Here is a 10,191-nt window from a genome sequence, read left to right as displayed (position 1 = left end):
TTACTGTGCACACGCTGCTTCTTCTTGCCTTACAGATTTTGCTGCAGAAAAAAGAAGCAGCATGTCAATTCTTTCTGCGTTTCTATAATCCACTGCAGAGCTTTATCACTACAAATGTATTATATCTGTCAGTGCTGCACTTGCAGCACTGAGTCCATCTCACACACCATACATACAACATGGTCTGTAAAGATCTCCGTAGCTCAGTAACCGGCGGTCGTCATTGTGATGACCCAGAGTTGATATGGCAGCGATAGAGTCCCTGTGTGAGATCCGATCCCCAAATAAAGATAAACTATTCCTCTCCCTGCCTCCTGAATTCTGCGATTGCAGTGATCGCAGCATTCAGGGGGTTAAACTGCCGGAAGCGGTGCGGGCACCGCTCCGGGCAGTGAGAGCTGGGTCCCAGCTGTAACATCAGCAAGAGACCCGGTGGCAATCACAAGGGTGCAGTGCAGAAACCCCCGCGATCGCCATGGAAAATAAAAAAAAAAATAAAATCATGAAAAAACACATGTGAAAAACGCGCAAATGCGATTAAAACAAAAAAAAGCAAGGTCAAAAAACTGGGTGTGTTGTACAAATTGATGTTGGAAAATAATAGGCAAACTATATGGTTGCTATAGGTAACAAGAGGTTGACTATACTGAACAGTTTTGTTTAAGGTGTACCAATAAATTATTGCTGGGGAAGAATAATGCTTAAATACAGTAGAAAGAGCGGTTTAACGTGGATTTTCAGGATAAGGCGTTGTGAGTTTGCAATGCCCAGAAAATCCTACAAAACATGTGAAGGATGCCCTAAAATCATGGCTTCTTGTTCTATATATATAAAAAAAAAAAAAAAAAAAAAACCACCATACAAAATGTTGGAAGCCGTAAAAAACACAAAAAAAAGCACAGAAAAATGGATTACCTCAATATACAGTGTTTTACATGTTCAGATTATCTTCAGCAAAGTAGAGTACAGAATTACAAATATACTGAAACAAGGCAACATTTATATATAAAAAAATACTTTGCAATAAACTCAAGATACTATGAAAAGGCACATATATTATAAACCAAGACTACTATTTTAGATATCAATTTCATTTAAATCAGAAATAGGATTTACAGTTTATATACACAAAGAGCCTGTGTGTCAACATCACTAGCACCACGAGAATGATGAACCTGTCCATGCCCAGTTTGTTTTTTTATGTCCAGCTTCCTCTATGTTTACAGTGGCTGTGTCACTAGATAGGATGGGGGTCCCCTCAACCCCCGATCTGGTAGTAGGGGCAAGTCTCGAAGATGGGATCCGTATCAGCCATCTAGAGATTATATGCCAGAAACATCTAAACAAGAGAATAACCCACTGTACTTTTTATAGCTGGCCTTCATTATGAGTTAACTACAATCATGACCCGTTTACCAAATTGTTATCTCCCCTGAATCTGCATCCAGTCACTACTTGAACAGCTTTGTCACTTTTTTCCCATAAATTTTAATAAGCCTGAAAATATAATTTATAAACAAAAGCATGACAAAAAATGGGAAATAAACTAGGATGATATACACAAGGGAATAGTTTGCTCCAAGCTTAGACAACGCGATATGTGACTTACAGCACAATATCTTGCTCATCAAGTGTGACCAACAAGAAGGCAGATCAGAGGCAGTTGGGATAATAGAAATCCCTAGATTAGATAGTACAAGGTCTTATGTAGAATGAGTAGATCAAGGATTTTTTAAATCCTTGATCCGCTCCTGTAATGAAACAATATGGTGCTTTAAATAATGCAATCTGTCCTGCATTGAGATTTTCCTTTTCAAAGGCATTCAAAAAATAAAAATGTACAAGACCTTATTAACCTGCTATACAATGAAGATGCCAGTGAGGTTCAACATACCAAATAGGTAAGTGCAAAGGAATGGTCGGTATGCACCCAATCCAGCTGGTTTGGTAGATCAAATTAAATGGACTGAACCCACTTGTATAATGAGCATTAGTATGCACCTGAAGAAGGCAACAAATTGCCGAAACACATTGTAAAGTTAATTACTTTAAAAATAATTTTAATAAAAAAGAAGCTTGTAGCAGAAGTGGATCTGGTCTATTTAATTCGATCCACCAAACAAGATGGTTTGGGTGCACACTAACCATTCCATTGCCCTTGTCTTTTGTGAGAACCCCTATTCAGTGGGCCGGTCCAGCTGGTGGGTTTGATTTCTCTACTGTCACTGTTACAGGCCTAGCTAACTCTTCACAAGGTGAGTGCAATATCAAGAGAGCACTCCCTGTTTATTAGAAGATATTACATACAAAATAGATAGGTGACTTTGTAGAATCATGTACTTTGCTTTGTATGTCATATACATGAAACCCCATACACAAAGCATAGCCAAATACATGAGATGAACACAATGCTGTACATTTCATGAGATAGTTTTCTTTTACAATGGCTCTAAGCCAGATAGGACACAATTGTGGAGGTGAGCTTATACCCAAATACTAGTTTACCAATTTGCAATAGTACCAAATTACTGCAAAAAATGAGAGTAAACCCAAAATTCAGTGAGCTATGATATCCATATGTAATTCAATGCTGAGAATCATCTGTAATAGCTGTCCGTTTGCTATTAAATTTCTTGTAGATTCTGGGTAGACCATTCTACATAAATATAATTAATCATTTAGTAATGTCATTGGTCCCCATTCTTTCTGGTCACTGACTGAATGGACAATAGACATAATTCATTAAAAGGGGTTTTCATAGCATAATTCCAATGGCAGACCATCATAGCCATGTGTCAGGATGGGCTGTAATCGGAAGAAACACAGCTGAGAGAATACCAGTATCGTTAGCACACACAACTCACTCAACAAAGAGACGGTATGTGACATCACAGTAAATAATCTTGGCTGACTGAGCACAACAAATTTTTTTGTTCGAGACTGAGTTTTTCGTGCTCATTAAGCCAAAGAGAAGAGTTATTACTGCTTTTTTCACACACTTCTCCAGTAGCTTCGGAATGTATGATAACGAAACTATTTCTGCGTGAGTTGAGACACAGGTCTTGCAAATTGTGTTTCTTTAGACTGCGGCCACTTCTGACACGTGACTAGGATGCACAAGAGAAAGAAGAGAAGAGTTTCATGTACGGTAAAAGTTGGGGAAGAAGAAAGCAGATGGAAATGTAGTTGTGCTCACCTTATACATTGGATGATGAAGAGGAAAGAGCATTCTCCAAACGCATAACTTATCAATAAAAATTCAATTGATTTATCCCTCTGCTGGTTATGCCTCCTGGTGGAGCGCCCGGACTACACAGCTTCCTTATTGCTCCCCTTGCACATGACTAGGACAGGCTGCCATTTGAACTACGAGACTGGGCCATTTTGTTATATTCTTGGAGAACTCCTTTGGCTGAGTTTTCACATAAAGCTCAAAACTGCCTTGGGAAAGCAAGCCTGTAATAGCAGCTACCGTTCTGTGTGAGAACGGCCTGTCTGTAGATTAAATGATTGTCTGTTAATTTTAATGGCTAGAATATAATGCCACATCAAAGCGAAGCCCAAATTTCCCCAATGATAATAGCTAAAAATAGAAGTCAGACTTCCAACTTCTCTTACAACCAGAATTCAGCTATTAACAGAAGCCACTGAACGCCAAGTTGGCTTTTTCCCCCACAATAACTGATGCCCTACAGTGTCAAGATGATATCTATGGCAAATGACACTTTACAAACAACTTGAGTAAGCCTAAATCTATACACTGCTCATGCATGTAGACCATTTTTAATGCCACTCACGGCATGCACTACATATATACATAAATTAGTGATGGTTATCTGATAAACCATTATTAAAGGCAATTTTAAGCATACAAAAATATGTAAAGCTCAGTATAAACGCACATGCACAATATGCATTAAAATGTTGTGAAAGACATGTGAAATGGTCCTATGAATAGCCTGTATACATAACATAACATTCTACTACTTCCTTTGGCATACAAACATTTTGCCATGTGCTATTAATATGGTAAAACTGTGTATACAGATTGTGCTCTGCTGCAAACTAAGGAGCCCAGACATACATTTACAAATATTGTCTCTGCTACTATTCTAACTAAACTATTTGACACCAGATTCTCACTTTGTCATTTATATGGAGATGTCTTGATTGCATTTGCAAACCAGTCTCAGATAGTTGTTAAGTATTTTGCATGCTATGCCAAAGCAACCAATTTATCAAATTTCCAAACCAAATATTTTATAAGCAGATTAGCGTGATCATATACAAGGTGCACACCAAATCATATTTGTAGTAATGATCATTGTGGTAGTCTCTTAAATGATGTATTCAGCTCAATGTCCTCCATTATATTGGTACTGTCCTATTGCTTGTGGTTTTCTTAGGTACCAATAAGTCTAAGTATCAGGTAAAGCTAGTTGACCAGTTACAAACGGGTTACGTAAGTTATGTTGTAAAATAGGTTGCTAAATGTAATGATGTAAGCTGTAGGAAATACCAACAATAATTTAGAATGTATTTGCTGCATCATTCAAAATGTATTGCCAAAAACTGCACTTTTATTATAATATAATTATTAATACTCTTGAATTTACAATAGCAGCTTTCCACGCAAAACATACAAAGAATTCATATCATTAGCCGCATTTTGTTGCATTAAATTTCTGCAAGGCATTTCCTGACGAATAGCCATTCATGTAATAAAAGGACAGCTCAAGACTGATCTGAAAGAGGCAAGTCTAAAGCAGAGGACTCCTCTATATCATCTAACCCTTTTCAACTTTCTACTGCGTAAGATGTGTTTTTATAAAGGCTACTCCTATCTGGTAAAAACAAGGTCTTTTGCAAGTTACTGTTTCTTAAAATTTGAAGTTGTTTAAGATAAAACATTTTTATTGTTGCCTATGAGACCACCCACTGCTGTTGCTTAGCTTGTAAGTATTGCAATGAAGCTAGCCGGAATTAGTAGGTAATCGTGCACTCAAGTAAGCCTGGCCAGCTTGAACAGTGCTTAAAAGCTCAACAGAAAATAGCTTGTAAGCACTGCTCATGCTCTACTCTACAGCAATGGTTATTGGCCTTCAAGGCAATAAGCTGTAAACAATTAGAAAGGAGCGTTAAAAGGGAATCGGTCACCTAGGAAAATGCTATTAACTTGCAAATATAGGATTAATCTGCAGGTAAATATTGATAAAAATGCTGCCCAGCAAGCTTATTGAAAGTGCGGCTACTGACAGAAAACATGTTATTTCTTCCATGGAGCCCCCAGCTTTCAGTGGTGGGGGCGGAGCACAGAGGTTACAGTCATCTCTCACAGGACAGAATGCTCTTTGATTGTCAGCCGTTCTGCACAGTGTCAGGGCATGCTTGCAGCAGCCGCTCATAGTACAGTGAGCTTGCCTGTAACTGCTTTGTGCAGCACCCACAAGACAAAGTTAGCAGCTCCCAGGAGAAAATAAGTTAATTTTCTCCCAGTAGCTGAACATTTCAGTAAGAAAGCCAGGTAGCATTGTAATTTAATTTACCTGCAGATTAACCCTATATCTAAAGCTAAGTAGCGTTTTCTGAAGGGACAGGCTCCCTTTAATTTTTCAATAATGGCTGAACTGTTTAGTAATGCATAAATTACTTTTACTTATACAGTAAGTACTATCCAATACCCATTTATTAAGATGGAAATAACATTTGAATTTTAAAGACCATTTTCTTTGCCGAGGAAAAAAAGTCTGTGTAGTGGAAGTTGAGTAGCTGCAAGTGAGCATAGGAATAAAGACGGCCTACTACAGTCATCTCTCCCTCTGTACAGCCTTCTGGGGAACCGAGACATGAATTTTTGTATTTACAGAGTGTCACATACCAGGGGATAAAAGATGAGCAATTGTTCATTTAAAGCGAAAATCTTTGCAGATGGCACCACTAAATAAATGCAGGGGATAGTGTAAATATTCTCACAATTGCTATGATAATCTAAGCACACCTAGAAAAAGAACAAAAAAAAAACAAACAAAAGAAACAAGCACTATATGCTCTAGATGGGGGCTCCCGGATAGGACCTCAAATAATGCAAGAGGCATCAATAAATACTTCACTGAAACATAACCAACAGACACCTACATGGGTTGTCTCACAACAGGGTTGTTCAAAGCTCAATAGAGCTATAAGGCTATTTTCTCAGGGTGCATTTTTGCTGCAATTTTGTAAGCAAATTAACTACCACATTTTACACTACCAGCAAAAGCTTTTTGGGGCTTTTTATTTACCTTGTTCACTGTATAGTAAAAATGACCAGGTTGTACGATTCTCCAGATTGGTACGAGTACGTAAGTACCAAACATAGTTTTCTTTCAATTTGGAGTAGTAGAAAAAAAAATATATAAATAATAATAATAATAATAATAATAAGCTTTTGGCACCATTTTCCAAGAACTGTAATGTTTTTATTTTACAGGATATAGTGCTTATATTTTATATAGCTTATATTTTGTGCCCTGAACTGAAGTTTACCATTTTTGGTGTAGATGTGATGTTTTGATCGCCTTTCATTGTTTTTGATTGCAATATTGTGATAAAAAAAAAACAAAAACCTAATTCTGGCGTTTTTAATATTTTTTTCCCATTACACCATTTACCGATCAGATTCATTTATTTTATATTGTGATAGACTGGGAATTTCTGAAAGCAGCGAGACAAAATATTTGTATTTTTTTGTTTTATTTTCAAATGGGGAAATAGGGGGGTGATTTGAACTTGTGGATTTTTTTTTTACTGCTAAAAGAGCAGGTTTTAGCAGAAAAAAAGCAAGGTGTAAACATAGCCTAACAGTGGCCACTGCATTTTTTCCTGTGGCTGGAGTGCATTTTCATTTTCAGTGGTGGACGGACACACTCAACAGTTTCCTTCCTATGTTCCTGCTTACGCAATGTAGTGATTTCTCAACAGTGAGGCTGATGCTATATGGTAGGTAGTGAGAGGACTACCACATGTTAAGTAAATGTAACAAGCGGAGAACACAGATGAAAGAGACATAAAAGAGACATAAATTAACGTATAGAAATAGATATGAGGTAGATAATAGGCAAACAGGTAGTAGATTAGGTGTTAACAAAAGCTGACAGCAATGCACTCCAGGTAAATGCTACTACCTACGGGTCACAACAGGAAGAAAAATAACCAAAATTGCGGAGGTGAGAGTAAATCGGCTGAAAATTACACTGGAGAGTAGTGTGTTTTTTTTTGTTTTTGTTGTTTTTACATGTTTTGTTTTCAGTTCATGCACTAACCACTTTAATGATTTATTATTATTAGGGATGATCGAATACTTCGACTATTCGGCTTCGCGTATATTTTCCAAATGCCTCGCCACTATTCAACTATTCGCAAATACTCGATGCGCAATGTAAGTCTATGGGAAACCCGAATAACAACTATTCGGTACTATTCGGGATTCCCATAGACTAACATTGCGCATCGAATAGTCAAATAGCGGCGAGGTATTCGGAAATTATTCGCGAAGCCGAATATTTGAGGTATTCAATCATCCCTAATTATTATATAAGAATAAAAAAGATAATACAAGCTTTACTGAAAAAATTATCATAGGGAATGATTGAATTTGTTTCTGCAGCATGTATTTAGGAAGTGTTCAAATTTCATGGAGGTAGAATTAGCTGTTAGATTTCCTCCTTAAGCCAATCCACTGTAAGGGGTCTGAACATTAAGATTCTGGAAATGTTTTGGGGCTTTCACTTTTGAGGATATAGGAGAGATTTGTTCAGGTGGTCCAAAAGCATGCACAAAATCTGCACTTTAACACTTATAGTACGTCTTAACCACTTTGGTATGGCTCCGATATTTTGCCCAGCATGAAGCCTTATGCAGTTTTTAAAAAATGTTTACAAAATGTGACGCCAAATTCTCAAGTGCTGGGCTGTATTTTCACAAGATGACGGATGCTTTGTTTCCAATATTGGACTATAAGCAGATTATTATTTTTTTTTCCATTGTTTCATTTTTCAAGTTAGATTTGTGTGTATCAAGTGTGAAAATGGTCTCCAACCCCATAAGAGTCAGATGAATGCCCAATTTATCAAAGCGTTGAAGCAAGAATTCTGGTGTAAAAAGCCACATGATTTCTGCCCACTTCAGAGTTGCATAAAAATAGGAAAGGAAGGGGAAGGGGGGGGGGGGGGGGCATGATGAGCTGTGGTGCTCCTTTCACCGGAAATCTTACTCCAGTCCTTGACTCGAATTACATTTTTTGTCCAGATTCATGCCACCTGTCAGATGCTTCTGATTCATTAGGAGGCAGTCTCCTTTTAATGATATTAAACAAAAATGTCTAATTCCAGCACACAAAAAGCTAGGTTAAGAAAAAATAACCAATTCTTGAAGAATTGAGGATGAAACGTTAAAGTGAACCTGTCAAGTCAAATATGCACCCAGAACCACGAGCAGTTCTGGGTACATAATGCTAATCCCTGCCTAACCATCCCTGTATACACTAGTGTAGATAAAGAGATCTTTAGAAGCAGTATTTCTAAAGATCTTTTACCATATGCTAATGAGGGCAGAGACTAGTCCCCTGGGCATTAGCACGCCTACAGGAGTGTGCTAACATGCTAATGAATGTGCAGCGTCACACAATGATCTCACTCACCTCTCCGCCGCTGGATATCAGCCCAGTGCGCATGACCCCGGAGTTTGGGTCATGTGCACTATGAAGCCGGGTGTACGTGTCCTGGCTTCAAACTGAAGAAGTGCACATGACCCAAACTCCGGAGTCATGCTCACTGAGCCGAAATCCAGCAGTGGCGGCAGGGAGCTGAGTGAGCTCATCCTGTGATGCCTCGTATTCATTAGCATAACTAATATGCTAATGAGGGGCGACTAACACCCAGGGGACTAGTCCCCTTGCTCATTAGCCTATGGTAAAAGATCTTTAGAAACACTTTTTCTAAAGATCTCTTTATCTATGGTAGTGTATACAGGGAGGGTTAGGCAGGGATTAGCAATATACACCCAGAACTGCTCGTGGTTCTGTGTGCATATTGCACTTGACAGGTTCCCTTTAAAAGAGGTATTTCTATCTCCACAATCCTATCCCAATATCTATTATGTGTAATTATAATATTCGCAAATAATTTGAATGCGAAATGTTCTGCGGAGTAGAACTTGTACCTCATCTGCAGGGCACTGACAGTTAGTTGCTCGTGGTCGTAACCATGGATACCCAAGTTGAAATGCCCTGCACATGAGGTAAAACACATGGCTATATCAGAAGAACTATACTACATTTCAAATTGGCGGTATCTGCTAATATTATTATTATTATTATTATTATTATTATAAAGCATACTACATATTGGGATAGGGTCCTGGAGATGGGAATAGCCCATTAACCGTTATGACATCTAAAGACAAAATTTAACAAACTACGACCAAACGTCCTGATTGCAGGAGAACAGGATTTATTTTATTGATCAAGATAGATGAACATACCACGTGAGATTTAAAAACAATAAATACAAGCAGGATTTCCCGGCATGACCACAATAGTAACAATAACATGGCTATATATAGGTACTATCGCCATAGCAAATGAACATAATGGTGGGCAATATAAGGTGGTATTGCATCACAAAAATACAATAATAGTATACAGATATTACAATCAGGTGTCACACTGTTAATGGCTAGATAATGTATCTATATCAGTAATGACATCTCTATAAAATCATAAGTGTAACTACATGCTATCCTGTATGGGTAATATCTAACCAAATCCAGCCAGTCTATAAATCAATAATATTGTAACATTAACCACTATGCAGCTGACGTAAAAGCCCAATTAGTGTTTTTATTTTTTATGTTTTTTGTTTCCAATGTTACCCTGCAAGCTGAACACCTTGAAGGAGAAGGTGCAATCACGATATTTAATACCACCATATCATTACCTATCTAAATATGGCCCTGTGCAAATGACAATACCAACTGTGATGGCAATACCATGGTTAAACATAACTATGTTGAATCACATCCTGAATATCAGGACACAGCACAGAAATTTAGTGCTACCTCTTTATGATAGGGACTGTATAGGGACAAGTCCAACTAGTGACTGAATTATGTTCAGTTTCAAAGGCGATAGTACCTATATATAACCATGTTATT

This window comes from Anomaloglossus baeobatrachus, chromosome 1 (assembly GCF_048569485.1).
Source record: "Anomaloglossus baeobatrachus isolate aAnoBae1 chromosome 1, aAnoBae1.hap1, whole genome shotgun sequence".
NCBI classification, from domain to species: Eukaryota; Metazoa; Chordata; class Amphibia; order Anura; family Aromobatidae; genus Anomaloglossus; species Anomaloglossus baeobatrachus.
The sequence above is the reverse complement of the archived record's forward strand: the minus strand, read 5'-3'. Positions refer to the sequence as shown.